We start from the raw sequence: 17,186 nt of genomic DNA on the forward strand, positions 1-17,186 counted from the left end.
GAAGGAGCCACCACCACAGTGACATTTTCCTAAAAAAGAAGACAGGCCAGATTTGAAGCAAGAAATGCAGACAATGAACCCCTAGCTGGCCCCTGGTCAATGCCTTGTGGTGACTATAGCGGCCCTGGGTCTGCAAAGACCAAATGCGTCAGAGGCCTGAGCATTCCCACTGGGGCTTTAAAATACAGACTGAGGATTCTACGTAATGATGTTCTGGCAAGAACACAGAATGGAACTATAATGGGGGACATTCTAGCGATCAGGACTCTGTGTTTCCTATGATGGGTTGAGGGGACTGTTTTTGTGTGTCTCTGTAAATATGTAGCCTTGCATGAGCGAGCCGGAATGGCTTATAGGAGCAGGAACCTGTCCTGTTTCTGTAGCATGAGGCAGCTTGATCTATTAAGTACACCCTGTGGACAGGATGCTAGTCTAACGCAGTGCCTTACCTCCATTCTATCTCTTTAATGCTGAGTGCCAAGCAGAGACGCATCAGGTACCAATTTTACAGTCTTTGGTATGACTCGGCCGGGGATTGAACTCCCCATCTCAGGTCAGACAATAAAGGCCACTGAGTTAACACTGTGTCTCTGTGGATAAGGAGTAAGGCTCTGCCGTGATTAAGTCGATCTCAATTATGAGACGGAACCTTTTGTGGAAAAAGCACATTGTCCAGTCACTCACAAACACTGGAAAACAAGCTGGAAAAACAGGCATAGTGATAGAGACAGAGCACTGATGAGTAAACAACCAAGGTACAGCATACAGCCAGCCCCTGGGCTCCCTCTAAACTGTTGTTCAGCTCCTTAACATCTTTCTATTTGTCTTTTCCCACTCTGTCTATGCGCTTCAAAGAGGAAGGGAGTCATCTGTCTTTTCGTTGAGACAGTGTGCTTCCCAGCACTGACTGGCCCACCAGTGAAGTGTTGTACTTTGGTCCTCACAAATTGCAAGGTATCTTATCACTTTTTCCAATGAAGTCTTTATTGTAATGTTAATGTACTTTGATTATGATTTGGGTAAAAGCGAGAAAATGTCTCCATGACTGCTGAAATGACATGGAACATTAAAGAGTTGTGATAATCCTGCATGTGACTTCCTGCTTCCAGACCCATGTTATGTTGTCTTAGATGATAGTGTAAACAGCTGAGTTAGGTGCTCTTACTCTTCTGTATACCTACCTGGCCTACTGTTATCTTTACCTACTTACCTACCTACCTGGCCTACTGTTTACTTTACCTTCCTACCTTACCCACCTACCTACCTGGCCTACTGTTCACTTTACCTACCTACCTACCTACCTACCTACCTACCTACCTACCTACCTACCTACCTACCTATCTACCTACCTACCTACCTACCTACCTACCTGGCCTACTGTTCTCTCTACCTACCTACCTACCTACCTACCTACCTACCTACCTACCTACCTACCTACCTACCTACCTACCTGGCCTACTGTTCTCTTTACATAACTACCTGGCCTACTATTCTCTTTACCTACCTACCTACCTACTTGGCCTACTGTTCTCTTTACCTACCTATCCTACCTACCTACCTATCTACCTACCTACCTGGCCTACTGTTCTCTTTACCTAACTACCTGGCCTACTGTTCTCTTTACCTACCTATCCTACCTACCTACCTACCTACCTACCTACCTACCTACCTACCTACCTACCTACCTACCTACCTACTTGGTCTACTGTTCTCTTTACCTAACTACCTGGCCTACTGTTCTCTTTACCTAACTACCTGGCCTACTGTTCTCTTTACCTAACTACCTGGCCTACTGTTCTCATTACCTACCTTCTCACCTGGCCTACTGTTTTATTTACCTTCAAACAGTTGAAGTCGGAAGTTGACATACACCTTAGCCAAATACATTTAAACTCAGTTTTTCACCATTCCTAACATTTAATCCGAGTAAAAATTCCCTGTTTTAGGTCAGTTAGGATCACCACTTTATTTTAAGAACGTGAAATGTCAAAATAATAGTTGAGATAATGATTTATTTCAGCTTTATTTCTTTCATCACATTCCCAGTGGGTCAGAAGTTTACATACACTCATAGTATTTGGTAGCATTGCCTTTAAATTGTTTAACTTGGGTCAAAGTTTCAGGCAGCCTTCCACAAGCTTCCCACAATAAGTTGGGGGAATTTTGGCCCATTCCTCCTGACAGAGCTGGTGTACTGAGTCAGATTTGTAGGCCTCCTTGCTCGCACACACTTTTTCAGTTCTGCACACACATTTTCTATAGGAATGAGGTCAGGGCTTTGTGATGGCCACTCCAATACCCTGACTTTGTTGTCCTTAAGCCATTTTGCCACAACTTTAGGCTTGGGGTCATTGTCCATTTGGAAGACCCATTTGCGACTAAGCTTTAACTTCCTGGCTGATGTCTTGAGATGTTGCTTCAATATATCTACATAATTTTCTTCCCTCATGATGCCATCTATTTTGTGAAGTGTACCATTCCCTCCTGCAGTAAAGCACCCCCACAACATGATGCTGCCACTCCCGTGCTTCACGGTTGGAATGGCGTTCTTCGGCTTGCAAGCCTCCCCCTTTTTCCTCCATACATAACGATGGTCATTATGGCCATCGTTATGAGTTTGAAGGTAGCCCTTGAAATTCATCCACAGGTACACCTCCAATTGACTTAAATGATGTCAATTAGCCTATCAGAAGCTTCTAAAGCCATGACAACATTTCTGGAATTTTCCAAGCTGTTTAAAGGTACAGTCAACTTAGTGTATGTAAACTTCTGACCCACTGGAATTGTGATACAGTGAATTATAAGTGAAATAATCTGTCTGTTAAAAATTGTTGGAAAAATGACCCGTGTCATGTAAACTTATGTAAACTTCCGACTTCAACTGTACCTACCTACCTACCTACCTACCTACCTACCTACCTGCCTGCCTGCCTGCCTGCCTGCCTGCCTGCCTGCCTGCCTGCCTGCCTGGCCTACTATTCTCTTTACCTACCTGGCCTATTATTCTCTTTACCTACCTACCTACCTACCTACCTACCTACCTACCAACCTACCTGGACGACTATTCTCTTTACCTACCTACCTACCTACCTACCTACCTACCTACCTACCTACCCTACTATTCTCTTTACCTACCTACCTGGCCTACTATTCTCTTTACCTAACTACCTACCTACCCTTCTATTCTCTTTACCTACCTACCTGGCCTACTATTCTCTTTACCTAACTACCTGGCCTACTATTCTCTTTACCTACCTACCTGTCCTACTATTCTCTTTACCTAACTACCTGGCCTACTATTCTCTTTACCTACCTACTTACCCTACTATTCTCTTTACCTACCTACCTGGCCTACTATTCTCTTTACCTACCTACCTGGCCTACTATTCACTTTACCTACCTACCTGTCCTACTATTCTCTTTACCTTCCCTACCTGGCCTACTATTCTCTTTACCTACCTACCTACCTACCTACCTACCTACCTACCTACCTACCTACCTACCTACCTACCTACCTACTATTCTCTTTACCTACCTACCTGGCCTACTATTCTCTTTACCTAACTACCTGGCCTACTATTCTCTTTACCTACCTACCTGTCCTACTATTCTCTTTACCTACCTACCTGGCCTACTATTCTCTTTACCTAACTACCTGGCCTACTATTCTCTTTACCTACCTACCTACCCTACTATTCTCTTTACCTACCTACCTGGCCTACTATTCTCTTTACCTACCTACCTGGCCTACTATTCTCTTTACCTACCTACCTGTCCTACTATTCTCTTTACCTACCTACCTGGCCTACTATTCTCTTTACCTAACTACCTGGCCTACTATTCTCTTTACCTACCTACCTACCTACCCTACTATTCTCTTTACCTACCTACCTGGCCTACTATTCTCTTTACCTACCTACCTGGCCTACTATTCTCTTTACCTACCTACCTGTCCTACTATTCTCTTTACCTACCTACCTGGCCTACTATTCTCTTTACCTTCACTACCGTTCAAAAGTTTGGGGTCACTTAGAAATGTCCTTGTTTTTGAAAGAACATTTTAAAAATTCCCCCCATTAAGATAACATCAAATTGATCAGAAATACAGTGTAGACATGGTTAATGTTGTAAATGACTATTGTAGCTGGAAACGTCAGATTTTTTATGGAATATCTACATAGGCGTACAGAGGCCCATTATCAGCAACCATCACTCCTGTGTTCCAATGGCACGTTGTGTTAGCTCATCCAAGTTTATCATTTTAGAAGGCTAATTGATCATTAAAAGCCCCTTTTTCAGTTATGTTAGCACAGCTGAAAACTGTTATTCTGATTAACGAAGCAATAAAACTGGCCTTTAGACTATTTAAAAATAAAAAAATTCACCTTTATTTAACCAGGTGGGCTAGTTGAGAACAAGTTCTCATTTGCAACTGCGACCTGGCCAAGATAAAGCATAGCAGTGTGAACAGACAACACAGTTACACATGGAGTAAACAATTAACAAGTCAATAACACAGTAGAAAAAAAGGGGAGTCTATATACAATGTGTGCAAAAGGCATGAGGAGGTAGGCAAATAATTACAATATTGCAGATTAACACTGGAGTGATAAATGATCAGATGATCATGTACAGGTAGAGATATTGGTGTGCAAAAGAGCAGAAAAGTAAATAAATAAAAACTGTAGGGATGAGGTAGGTGAAAATGGGTGGGCTATTTACCAATAGATTATGTACAGCTGCAGCGATCGGTTAGCTGCTCAGATAGCTGATGTTTGAAGTTGGTGAGGGAGATAAAAGTCTCCAACTTCAGCGATTTTTGCAATTCGTTCCAGTCACAGGCAGCAGAGTACTGGAACGAAAGGCGGACGAATGAGGTGTTGGCTTTAGGGATGATCAGTGAGATACACCTGCTGGAGCGCGTGTAACGGATGGTGGGTGTTGCCATCGTGACCAGTGAACTGAGATAAGGCGGAGCTTTACCTAGCATGGCCTTGTAGATGACCTGGAGCCAGTGGGTCTGGCGACGAATATGTAGCGAGGGCCAGCCGACTAGAGCATACAAGTCGCAGTGGTGGGTAGTATAAGGTGCTTTAGTGACAAAAGGGATGGCACTGTGATAAACTGCATCCAGTTTGCTGAGTAGAGTGTTGGAAGCAATTTTGTAGATGACATCGCCGAAGTCGAGGATCGGTAGGATAGTCAGTTTTACTAGGGTAAGCTTGGCAGCGTGAGTGAAGGAGGCTTTGTTGCGGAATAGAAAGCCGACTCTTGATTTGATTTTCGATTGGAGATGTTTGATATGGGTCTGGAAGGAGAGTTTGCAGTCTAGCCAGACACCTAGGTACTTATAGGTGTCCACATATTCAAGGTCGGAACCATCCAGTGTGGTAATGCTAGTCGGGCATGCGGGTGCAGGCAGCGATCAGTTGAAAAGCATGCATTTGGTTTTACTAGCGTTTAAGAGCAGTTGGAGGCCACGGAAGGAGTGTTGTATGGCATTGAAGCTTGTTCGGAGGTTAGATAGCACAGTGTCCAATGACGGGCCGAAAGTATATAGAATGGTGTCGTCTGCGTAGAGGTGGATCAGGGAATCGCCCGCAGCAAGAGCAACATCATTGATATATACAGAGAAAAGAGTCGGCCCGAGAATTGAACCCTGTTGTACCCCAATAGAGACTGCCAGAGGACCGGACAGCATGCCCTCCGATTTGACACACTGAACTCTGTCTGCAAAGTAATTGGTGAACCAGGCAAGGCAGTCATCTGAAAAACCGAGGCTACTGAGTCTGCCAATAAGAATATGGTGATTGACAGAGTCAAAAGCCTTGGCAAGGTCGATGAAGACGGCTGCACAGTACTGTCTTTTATCGATGGCGGTTATGATGTCGTTTAGTACCTTGAGTGTGGCTGAGGTGCACTCGTGACCGGCTCGGAAACCAGATTGCATAGCGGAGAAGGTACGGTGGGATTCGAGATGGTCAGTGACCTGTTTGTTGACTTGGCTTTCGAAGACCTTAGATAGGCAGGGCAGAATGGATATAGGTCTGTAACAGTTTGGGTCCAGGGTGTCTCCCCCTTTGAAGAGGGGGATGACTGTGGCCGCTTTCCAATCCTTGGGGATCTCAGACGATATGAAAGAGAGGTTGAACAGGCTGGTAATAGGGGTTGCGACAATGGCGGCGGATAGTTTCAGAAATAGAGGGTCCAGATTGTCAAGCCCAGCTGATTTATACAGGTCCAGGTTTTGCAGCTCTTTCAGAACATCTGCTATCTGGATTTGGGTAAAGGAGAACCTGGAGAGGCTTGGGCGAGGAGCTGCGGGGGGCGGAGCTGTTGGCCGAAGGTAGGAGTAGCCAGGCGGAAGGCATGGACAGCCGTTGAGAAATGCTTGTTGAAGTTTTCGATAATCATGGATTTGTCGGTGGTGACCGTGTTCCCTAGCCTCAGTGAAGTGGGCAGCTGGGAGGAGGTGCTCTTGTTCTCCATGGACTTCACAGTGTCCCAGAACTTTTTGGAGTAGGAGCTACAGGATGCAAACTTCTGCCTGAAGAAGCTGGCCTTAGCTTTCCTGACTGACTGCGTGTATTGGTTCCTGACTTCCCTGAACATTTGTATATCGCAGGGATTGTTCGATGCTATTGCAGTCCGCCACAGGATGTTTTTGTGCTGGTCGAGGGCAGTCAGGTCTGGAGTAAACCAAGGGCTGTATCTGTTCTTAGTTCTGCATTTTTTGAACGAAGCATGCTTATCTAAAATGGTGAGGAAGTTACTCTTAAAGAATGACCAGGCATCCTCAACTGACGGGATGAGGTCAATGTCCTTCCAGGATACCCGGGCCAGGTCGATTAGAAAGGCCTGCTCACAGAAGTGTTTTAGGGAGCGTTTGACAGTGATGAGGGGTGGTCGTTTGACTGCGGCACCGTAGCGGATACAGGCAATGAGGCAGTGGTCGCTGAGATCCTGGTTGAAGACAGCAGAGGTGTATTTGGAGGGCCAGTTGGTCAGGATGACGTCTATGAGGGTGCCCTTGCTTACAGAGTTAGGGTTGTACCTGGTGGGTTCTTTGATTTGTGTGAGATTGAGGGCATCTAGCTTAGATTGTAGGACTGCCGGGGTGTTAAGCATATCCCAGTTTAGGTCACCTAACAGAACAAACTCTGAAGCTAGATGGGGGGCAATCAATTCACAAATGGTGTCCAGGGCACAGCTGGGAGCTGAGGGGGGTCGGTAGCAGGCGGCAACAGTGAGAGACTTATTTCTGGAGAGAGTAATTTTCAGAATTAGTAGTTCGAACTGTTTGGGTATGGACCTGGAAAGTATGACATTACTTTGCAGGCTATCTCTGCAGTAGACTGCAACTCCTCCCCCTTTGGCAGTTCTATCTTGACGGAAGATGTTATAGTTGGGTATGGAAATCTCTGAATTTTAGGTGGCCTTCCTGAGCCAGGATTCAGACACGGCAAGGACATCAGGGTTAGCAGTGTGCTAAAGCAGTGAGTAAAACAAACTTAGGGAGGAGGCTTCTGATGCTGACATGCATGAAACCAAGGCTTTTTCGATCACAGAAGTCAACAAATGAGGGTGCCTGGGGACATGCAGGGCCTGGGTTTACCTCCACATCACCTGCGGAACAGAGAAGGAGTAGTATGAGGGTGCGGCTAAAGGCTATCAAAACTGGTCGCCTAGAGCGTTGGGGACAGAGAATAAGAGAAGCAGGTTTCTGGGCATGGTAGAATATATTCAGGGCATAATGCGCAGACAGGGGTATGGTGGGGTGTGGGTGCGGCGGAGGTAAGCCCAGGCACTGGGTGATGATGAGAGAGGTTTTATCTCTGGACATGCTGGTTGTAATGGGTGAGGTCACCGCATATGAGTATCTGGAGCATCAGCATTTGTGGGTTCGATTATAGGCTCAAAATGGCCAGAAACAAAGACCTTTCTTTTGAAACTCGTCAGTTTATTCTTGTTCTGAGAAATGAAGGCTATTCTATGCGTGAAATTACCAGAAACTGAAGATCTCGTACAACACTGTGTACTACTCCCTTCACAGAACAGCGCAAACGGTCTCTGACCAGAATAGAAAGAGGAGTGGGAGGCCCCGGTGCACAACTGAGCAAAAGGACAAGTACATTAGAGTGTCTCGTTTGAGAAACAGATGCCTCACAAGTCCTCAACTGGCAGCTTCATTAAATGGTACCTGCAAAACACCAGTCTCAGCGTCAACAGTGAAGAGGCGACTCTGCGATGCTGGCCTTCTAGGCAGAGTTGCAAAGAAAAAGCCATATCTCAGACTGGCCAAAAAAAGAAAAGATTAAGATGGGCAAAAGAACACAGACAGAGGAATCTTGCTGTGGGGATGTTTTTCAGCGGCAGAGACTGGGAGACTAGTCAGGATCGAGGCAGAGATGAACGGAGCAAAGAACAGAGAGATCCTTGATAAAAACCTGCTCCAGAGCACTCAGGACCTCAGACTGGTTGCGAAGGACAACGCAGGAGTGGCTTCGGGACAAGTCACTGAATGTCCTTGAGTGACCCGGACTTGAACTCGATTGAACATCTCTGGCGAGACCTGAAAATAGCTGTGCAGCAAAGCTCCCCATCCAACCTGACAGAGCTTGAGAGGAGCTGCAGAGAAGAATGGGAGAAACTCTCCAAATACAGGTGTGCAAAGCGTCATACATAAGAAGACTCGAGGCTGTAATTGATGCCAAAAGTGATTCAAAAAAGTACTGAGTAAAGGGTCTGAATGAGTACTTATGTAAATGTGTTATTTCAGTTTTAGCTAGAATTTCTAATATCCTGTTTTTGCTTTGTCATTATGGGGTATTGTATGAAGACATTTGAGGGGGGGGAAACAATTTAATACATTTTAGAATAAGGCTGTAACCTACCAAAATGTAGAAAAAGTCAAAAGGGTCTGAATACTTTTCGAAGGCACGGTATAGCCTAATATCAGCTCTTGGCTGTTTGTCAGCTTGGCAGCAGCAGCAAGCGTATGGAGGCAGTCTAAAAGGAGAGGAAACTTCCTCTGCAGTGGATGACGTGCCACTTCCTGCATCTTTAATCAGTGTAGATGTGATTTGAAGGGTGGGAAGAGGAAGGCGGTCAACCCACTCTATGTACACAGCTACTGTTGAGAGGGCAGTGGGATGCTTGTTTCATTACCGGTCATGGACTGGCAGGGCTTATGCATCTCTTGTGGAAATTTTTTTGTATATTACAATATATATTACAAAGCATAACATTGGCAGACAGACACACACACACACACACACACACACACACACACACACACACACACACACACACACACACACACACACACACACACACACACACACACACACACACACACACACACACACACACACACACACACACACACACACACACACACACACACACACACACTCAGTGAGTGTCCATTCATCCTTCAACAGCCTCCCATTAATTGAGTTACAGTAGATGAGAGGGCTGTGCCACAACTGTTTGCTCAGTGCCTGGCCCCTGTCAACACTCAGTAATAACAAGGGTCCCTAATATAATAAACGAAGCAAAAAAAGAAACGTCCCTTTTTCAGGACCCTGTCTTTCACAGATAATTTTAAAAATAATAATCTATATAACTTCACAGATATTCATTGTAAAGGGTTTAAACATTGTTTCCCATGCTTGTTCAATGAACCATAAACAATTAATGAACATGCACCAGTGGAATGGTCATTCAGACACTAACAGCTTACAGACGGTAGGCAATTAAGGTCATAGTTATGAAAACCTATGATTGATATCACATTGATATCCAAGAGGCTGGTGGGTCAACAACACATTTGCGAGGGCTTCCAAACATGAGTCATTCATATCAATAGCTAGCTACATCAGACAGAGCAGTGGGCTGGGTGGAGGTTTCCATAGCCTGGTAGCATAAATAATACAAAATGCTTAGAGGAAATAGGAAAACAACATTACAATCAATCCATACAATGTGAAGACATACAGACATTGACGTCACTCACTGACGCATACACCCGTGAGATGTGATCGGTATACAGCTTGGGTAGAAGTGTGAGCATGTTAGGCTTTTGAATTTTGACTTCATTGAGTCGATTAGACCATCACGAAATCTGAATTACCCAACTCATAGGCATGAAGAAACACATGAATGGTAAAAATATTGGGAACTTTTTCATTTTAGTTCTAGGTATTGTGATTCACACGTGGAGCAAATTTCCTTATTGGGAGGTCAAATCAAATCAAATTCTATTTCTCACAATTGGTGGCTGACTAAATACTTTTTTGCCCCACTGTACTTATACAGACTTATTTAAAGTCCATTCACACCTGCATTTTGAAGACTCAGCTTTAAAGGCAGGTAGAGAAAAACGGAAAGGTTTTAGACTATAGGTGCCTCTATAGGTTCCCCTTCAAATAGGTTTCGTCCCCTATCTCATACTTAGAAAAATGTGGAACTTAGTCATAAGTATAAATGTTAGCGCAATGGCGAAGTCTATGGGTAGTCTCTCGGTCCCAGTTTTGATGCACCTGTACTGACCTAACCTTCTGGATGATAGCGGGGTGAACAGGCAGTGGTTCGGGTGGTTGATGTCCTTGATGATCTTTATGGCCTTCCTGTAACATCGGGTGGTGTAGGTGTCCTGGAGGGCAGGTAGTTTGCCCTTGGTGATGCGTTGTACAGACCTCACTACCCTCTGGAGAGCCTTACGGTTGTGGACGGAGCAGTTGCCCTACCAGGCGGTGATACAGCCCGACAGGATGCTCTCGATTGTGCATCTGTAGAAGTTTGTGAGTGCTTTTGGTGACAAGCCAAATTTTTTAGTCTCCTGAGGTTGAAGAGGAACTTTAAACTTTCCACCTTCTCCACTACTGTCCTGCAGATGTGGATAGGGGTTGCTCCCTCTGCTGTTTCCTGAAGTCCACGATCTTATCCTTTGTTTTGTTGACGTTGAGTGTGAGGTTATTTTCCTGACACCACACTCCGGGGGCCCTCACCTCCTCCCTGTAGGCCGTCTTGTCGTTGTTGGTAATCAAGCCTACCACCGTAGTGTCATCTGCAATCTTGATGATTGAGTTGGAGGCGTGCATGGCCACGCAGTCATGGGTGAACAGGGAGTGCAGGAAAGGGCTGAGAACACAACCTTGTGGTGCCCCTGTGTTGAGGATCAGTGGGGTGAAGATGTTGTTTCCTACCCTCACCACCTGGTGGGCGGCCCGTCAGAAAGTCCAGGACCCAGTTGTACAGGACGAGGTTGTGATCCAGAGTCTCGAGCTTAATGACGAGTTTGGAGGGTACTAAGGTGTTGAATGCTGAGCTGTAATCGATGAACAGCATTCTTACATAGGTATTCCTTTTGTCCAGATGGGTTATGGCAGTGTTATTGAGATTGTGTCGTCTGTGGACCTATTGGGGTGGTAAGCAAATTGGAGTGAGTCTAGGGTGTCAGTAGGGTGGAGGTGATATGATCCTTGACTAGTCTCTCAAAGCACTTCATGATGACGGAAGTGAGTGCTACAGGGCGATAGTTGTTTAGCTCAGTTACCTTAGCTTTTTTGGGAACAGGAACAATGGTGGCCCTCTTGAAGCATGTGGGGACAGCAGACTGGGATAAGGATTGATTGACTATGTCCATAAACACACCAGCCAGTTGGTCTGCGCATGCTCTGAGGACGCGGCTAGGGATGCCGTCTGGGCCGGCAGCCTTGCAAGGGTTAACACGTTTAAATGTTTTACTCAAGTTGGCTGCGGTGAAGGAGAGCCCGCAGGTTCTGGTAGCGGGCCGTGTCAGTGGCACAGTATTGTCCTCAAAGCGAGCAAAGAAGTTGTTTAGTTGGTCTGGGTGCAAGACATCGGTGTCTGCGACGTGGCTGGTTTTCTTTTTGTAGTCCGTGATTGACTGTAGACCCAGCCACAAACGTCTCATGTCTGAGCCGTTGAATTGCGACTCTACATTGTCTCTATACTGACGCTTAGCTTGTTTGATTGCCTTGCGGGGGGGAATAGCTACACTGTATTCGGTTATGTTTCCGGTCGCCTTGCCATGATTAAAAGCAGTGGTTTGCGCTTTCAGTTTTGTGCGAATGCTGCCATCAATCCACGGTTTCTGGTTGGAGAAGGTTTTAATATTCACCGTGGGCACCACATCACCGATGCCCTTGCGAAAAAACTCGCTCGCTGAATCAGCGTATACATCAATGTTATTGTCCGATGCTATCCGGAATATATCCCAGTCCACGTGATCGAAGCAATCTTGAAGCGTGAAATCAGATTGGTCGGACCAGCATTGAATAGACCTGAGCACGGGTGTTTCTTGTTTTAGTTTCTGTCTATAGGCTGGGAGCAACAAAATGGAGTCGTGGTCACATTTGTCGTAAGGAGGGCGAGGGAGGGCTTTGTATGCGTCGCCAAAATTAGAGTAGCAATGATCCATAGTTTTATTAGTCTGGGTCGCGCATTCGATATACTGATAACATTTAGGGAGCCTTGTTTTCAGATTAGCCTTGTTAAATCCCCTGCTACAATAAATGCAGCCTCAGGATATGTGGTTTCCAGTTTACATAGAGTCCAATGACGTTCTTTCAGGGCTGTCGAGGTGTCTGCTTGGGGGGGAATATATATGGCTGTGATTATAATCGAAGAGAATTCTCTTGCAAGATAATGTGGTCTGCATTTGATCATAAGGAATTCTAGGTCAGGTGAACAAAGGGACTTGAGTTCCTGTATGATGTATGACACCACGACTCGTTAATCATAAGGCATACACCCCCGCCCTTCTTCTTACCAGAGAGATGTTTGTTTCTGTCGGCGCGATGCGTGAAGAAGCCGGGTGGCTGTACCGACTCTGATAACATATCACGAGTGAGCCATGTTTCCATGAAACAAAGAATGTTACAATCTCAGATGTCTCTCTGGAAGGCAACCCTGCTCAAATTTCGTCTACATTGTTGTCAAGAGACTGGACATTGGCAAGTAGTATACTTGGGAGCGGTGGGCGATGTGCCTGTCTACGGAGCCTGAATAGATGGCCGCTTCGTCTGCCCCTTCTGCAGCGCCGTTGTTTTGGGTCTCCTACTGGGATACGATCCATTGTCTTGGGTGGTGGTCCAAACAGAGGATCTGCTTCGGGAAAGCCATATTCCTGGGGGAGGCCCGTCAGGAAGTCCAAGATCAAGTTGCAGAGGGAGGTGTTTAGTGGCAGGGTCCTTAGCTTTGTGATGAGCTTTGAGGGCACTATGGTGTTGAACGCTGAACTGTAGTCAATGAATAGCATTCTCACATAGGGGTTCTTTTTTTCCAGGTGGGAAAGGGCAGTGTGGAGTGCAAAAGAGATTGCATCATCTGTGGATCTGTTGGGGCGGTATGCAAATTGGAGTGGGTCTAGGGTTTCTGGGATAATGGTGTTGATATGAGCCATGGCTATAGATGTGAGTGCTACGGGTCGGTAGTTATTTAGGCAGGTTACCTTAGTATTCTTGGGCACAAGGAATATGGTGGTCTGCTTGAAACATGTTGATATTACAGACTCAGTCAGGTGGAAGGAGGTTTAGATTTTAAGAGGTGTTCTTCAGATTTGAAGTTTCTATGAGACATCTTATGCAGGGAAACACGTCCAAAATAGACCTGTTCTGTCTTGGCATTTAATATTTGTGTCTAAATATTTACTCCCAGACTACAATAGCCCACACCAGACAGACTCACGTCCTTTAGTATCAGCTGAGCAGATGGAGGATTTAACGCAGAAGAACACACACAGTGTGACACCAGGAATGATGACAAGGTGTATGTGCGTGTGTGTGTGTGTGTGTGTGTGTGTGTGTGTGTGTGTGTGTGTGTGTGTGTGTGTGTGTGTGTGTGTGTGTGTGTGTGTGTGTGTGTGTGTGTGTGTGTGTGTGTGTGTGTGTGTGTGTGTGTGTGTGTGTGTGTGTGTCTGTCTGCCAATGTTATGCTTTGTAATATATATTTAAACTCTTCACTAGTAAATACTCCCTATAGAACTCCCTTACCAAGGGATATGACAAATTGCTTAGTTTTACAGCCAAAATTACACTAGAAAGACTGCTAATATTACTATTGAAGGGCTCAAATACCCTAAGGGATTAGCAGCAGTTATTAACAATTTCAGTAGGACAGAGAAAATTACTGTAGGCAGGGAAATTGTCATTATAGTCACATTACAGTAGCAGTGTATTCGAAAGCTTTAATACAATTTCAATACATTTGTTTCTGCAGAGCACGGGTGAATCATCACCATCCTGGAAGTTTCCATATGCTATTTAATTGGAAACACACATGGCTGTCCCTCTGCCTGACGTGGGGTTATTTTAGGCTCATTATTAACTGTTAGTGGCTTGTTTTCGCTTTGGCCCAGCACCCAAGCAGTTTTTTTTTCACACTCCATATTTGGAACACCGAGAACGTATGGACAGAGATTAAAGGCAGCTATTAACTTGGCCACAAGGCTTCCAGCCTGAAATCGATCACCAGCCCACAGCGTCCCACGCTCCTGCTCCCTTGTGGAGGGAGTACCAATCCATCCATGACTAGCTCCCTCTACACACACACACACACACACACACACACACACACACACACACACACACACACACACACACACACACACACACACACACACACACACACACACACACACACACACACACACACACACACACACACACACACACACACACACACACACACACGTGTATGAACATGCACGTCCCATCATCACGCACTCTGATTCCTTCATGCTACCACCAGTGCCAGTGATGGGGTGTATCTGTCTCCTAAACACTTTGAGGAAACACAGACTCACTCAGAAAGGAAGTTAGACACATGTAGCGAGTCAACCTGCGTACTTGGCTTCTGATCACGCTTCCACTTACTCACATGCCACAATTTTGCAGCATTTGCTTCCTGGGGGTTTACTCATTGTAAAGTTTCCTCATTGTAATCTATTTAGTCTATTTAGAGATTTCTTATCTACATGACGATATGCAAAACGGCTGAATGACGACGAGACAATCTATAGAGACAAGTGACTCACTGTTATTTTCCCATTGAACAGTTTAAGTGCGTGCAACACTAACAGTCGTTTTTATCAACAGTGACATTTCACAAATTAGTGTTCAGGCAGAGAAAAGAGAGAATGAAGGCACTTTGAAGACCAACATGACACAGTCGGGAAATTGAGTTAATCTAATGAAATGAGAAATGCAGAAACAGTGGGGTACCCTCCAAATGTAGGTCTCTAAGTACCTACGTGCCTTAAATTCTAAATCTCCTCACTTAGCGAAAACAAATGTGACAGACACTGCCTATCTATCCTTCTGGGAAGGGATAAGAGAATGGTTCCTTGAAACCCTTGCTGTGTCTATAATTGCGTTGTGCTGCCTCAATAGGTGTAATAGTCAACTATTGAGCTCTCTTACCAAAGCAGTATAGAGAGGAACTGTGGGAGATAAATTAGTATATCATTTGGAAGATGCAGGAGCCTTAAAACCTCAATTTGTCCTGTTGTTTCAGAATTATTTATCAGAAGTGGTGGCATTTTAGTTTTCCGTTATCCAAAGAGCACTTTCAACTGAAAGTTTAAAGTGTGTATTTCCACTGCTGACTGAGAAAGCATTTGTGTCTGAAGCTGTGTAGGTTTCTCACAACCATACAGGAGCAATAGGTTACCTAGATTTAGCTTGGAGTGTTTTAGTTCCATTAATGCTGAGCAAATGATCCTTCACCAAACTGTAAAACCTTAGGAGTACCATATTCCATTTCCTCTAGGAGTTACACAGTATGGATTAAGCTACAGACTTGGCCAAAACCTTATCACTAAATTGCCATGCTACAAAGGACAACATTTTCGACACGAGCTGTCGGTTCGGGCTGATGGCGACCATCTAGACCAGTGTACAAGTTGAATAGGTGCACTTGTCCAGGGTTAGAATAAAAATGAGTACTGTTGGGTGTACTTGAGGAATGGAGTTGGGAGACACTGATCTCGGTGGTGTGGTTTGTAGATTGTATGGATTGTGTCCAAAATTGTGACTGGCTGTACTATACCACAATCCTTGGGATTCAGAACATTTAGGGTAAAAAAAGAAAGTCCAATGAAACAATCCCTTCAACGAAACAACGACCAGAACATTAGTGACGACATCAGCGGTCACCGCGAACGTGCAGTCAACGAGACGCTCTCCAAGGGGCCTTGGACTGTGTCAAGGACGTGTACTCTTTGTTTCTGTTTCTCTCTTTTTCTCTCTCTCTTTTCTCTGTCATTATTCTAACACATCATTTTACTCATGGTCAGAGAAGAGGAATGTATGAGAAAATTGTGCCCTTTTCCCTACAAAATCCGACAGATATGTGTCAGATTACAGATATCAAGTGAGGGCAGTTATAGTGTCTTCAGAAGGTATTTATACCCCTTGACATATTCCACATTTTGTTGTGTTACAGCCTGAATTTAAAATGGATACATACCAAAAATCTCACCCATCTACCGGCAGTACCCCATAATGACGAAGTGAAAACATGTTTTTAGAATTTTTGGGGGCAAATTTATTGAAAATTAAATACAGATATCTCATTTACATAACTATTCACACCCCTGAGTCAATACTTTGTGTCACGCCCTGACCTTGAGGTTCTTTGATTTCTTCATTATTTTGGTTAGGTCAGGGTGTGACATGGGTGATGTATGTGTTTTGTTCCTGTCTATGGGTGTTTACTAGTCTAGGTGTTATGTATGGTTGCCTAGATTGGTTCTCAATCAGAGGCAGCTGTTTATCGTTGTCTCTGATTGGGAACCATATTTAGGCAGCCATATTCCTTGGGTATTTCATGGGTAAATGTCTATGGTTAGTTGCCTGTATCTGCACTTGTTTGTTTGTTTATATATATATATATATATAGTGTAACGGTTTTCTAGGTGTGAAGGAGAGTCGGACCAAACCGCAGCGTGTTTAGATTGTGATCCATGTTTAATAAACAAAATAAACACGAATAAACACAAACACTACAAAACAATAAACGTAATGAAAACCGAAACAGCCTATACTTGTCAACTAACACAGCGACAGGAACAAAGACACTAAGGACAATCACCCACGACAAACTCAAAGAATATGGCTGCCTAAATATGGTTCCCAATCAGAGACAACGATAAACAC

The sequence above is a fragment of the Oncorhynchus gorbuscha genome, linkage group LG11, assembly GCF_021184085.1.
Source record: "Oncorhynchus gorbuscha isolate QuinsamMale2020 ecotype Even-year linkage group LG11, OgorEven_v1.0, whole genome shotgun sequence".
NCBI classification, from domain to species: domain Eukaryota; kingdom Metazoa; phylum Chordata; class Actinopteri; order Salmoniformes; family Salmonidae; genus Oncorhynchus; species Oncorhynchus gorbuscha.